This window comes from Meriones unguiculatus, chromosome 2 (assembly GCF_030254825.1).
Source record: "Meriones unguiculatus strain TT.TT164.6M chromosome 2, Bangor_MerUng_6.1, whole genome shotgun sequence".
Lineage (NCBI taxonomy): Eukaryota > Metazoa > Chordata > Mammalia > Rodentia > Muridae > Meriones > Meriones unguiculatus.
In genome coordinates, this window is record NC_083350.1 from 186,101,700 (window position 1) to 186,103,411 (window position 1,712).

The 1,712-nt window shown below is 41.5% G+C and overlaps 1 non-coding gene across 1 annotated transcript; it reads right to left on the bottom strand.

Moving 5' to 3' along the window:
• Positions 1-270: 270 nt before the first annotated feature.
• LOC132652602 (small nucleolar RNA SNORA48) lies at positions 271-414 on the bottom strand. Its single transcript, XR_009590199.1, has one exon. It is a non-coding gene; the product is annotated as a small nucleolar RNA SNORA48 (small nucleolar RNA).
• Positions 415-1,712: the final 1,298 nt, after the last annotated feature.

Below are 1,712 nucleotides of genomic sequence, written 5' to 3' on the forward strand. Positions count from 1 at the left end.
GCTCAAGCTTGGTCGTGGTGTTTTATTACTCCGCTTCTCTTTCTCTCCCATCTGACCACCACATTCTCACATATTGTGGTGGCTTCTCTTGCAGGCTGGCCACATGACTGGAGGGCCCTTGGGTGATATCCTCTGCCCCCTGCTCCCTGAGTGGCACGGTGGTAAACAGGTATCTAAGCCCTACTGTACAGGTCTGTGGATGGCTTAAGATCCACAGCTCTCTGTCTGTCTTCCTCCTCCCCTGCTGCATTGCCTGGATTTGATTTGATTTGATGAGTTCTAGGAATGAAACAGCTTTGGCCACCAACCCGGGCATCCAGCTGGGATGAGCAAAGGACTGCCATCTGCTCTGCCCCTGATTGGTATAAGAACATCACCACCAACAAGATATCTCTTAGCCCATTGCCAAGAGGAATAGTTGTGGTTTTTATTACCTTCAAAATGTAGAGGCTAATGGGAGACTTTGCTGAAGGTATGCCCCTCAAAGTTGAGCCAATATTTTTTTTGTTTTGTTTTTAAATCTGTATTCCAGAATACAAGTAAGCAGGTTTTCTCTGACATACAATCTCTATCAGAGTTGACTTACCTCACCAGCTAATAACACTGTCTTAGTTACTTTTCTATTGCTGTAATAAAATACCATGACCAAGGCAGCTTACCATTTCAGAAGGTTAGAATTATGCCCATCCTACAAAGCATGGCAGTGGGAACAGCTGAGAATTTACCTATTGATCCTCAAGTAAGAGAGGATCTCAGAGAGAGGCTTGGAATAGTATAAGCTTTTTGAAATTGCACAGCCTGTGCCAATGACGTGCTTTCTCCAATAAGGCCACACCTCTTAATTCTTTCTAAACAGTTCCACCAACTGGGGACCATGCATTCAAGTATATTAGCCTATGAGAGCCATTCTCATTCAAATTACCATGAACACTTTAGCTCTCTGATCCTACAGATAATGAAATTATACATACATATATGCATATGTAAAATCTTGAAATATGAGTTTTCTTAATTAACTGCAGTCCATCTTATTAAGATCTTTAGAACAATTTAAGAAGAATGCTTGAGTGCGCTGAGATGCAGCTTCTGCAGTCTTCTTTCCTATTGAGTGAAGACCCATGTTTCCTCCACTGTTGGGATAGAAGGAAAGAAAAGAGTGAAGAAGGAGAATTGATTTGGTTTATGTTTGAAACAAGGCTTTAGAGTCATCTCTGGCCCCACAACCTAGCAGTGCACACAGAGAACATAACCATAAAGAGTTTCCGAATCTATGAGCATTATCTTCCACCTCAGCTGAGCACCAGGCACACTTTAAATAATAATCCACATGTACTTTACTCATTACTTAAATTGTCAGAGATGCCAAGTGACTACTTAATTGTTTTTATCAGTGACAGGCATTTTTTATTTTTAGGACATTCTCCCCCAAGCACAGAATCTATGTACCTATATATAGAACTGTTTGTTGATATACTATAGGAACACAAAACACTGCACAGCCAAGTTCATAATATTTAACTTGGCAATTAGCTACAAGGACATAAAATGTCTGAATCCCAGCCCATTCCCACAAAGTGGGGATCAGGAGAATGTGTACCAACACAGTGTATGTCACCATCTATAATGATCAACACATAGCCCCCTGGCTATTGGCAAAGAAGCAAACACGCGAAGTCAGCTAGTGGCAAAGACATGTCACTCCCCGTTATTAC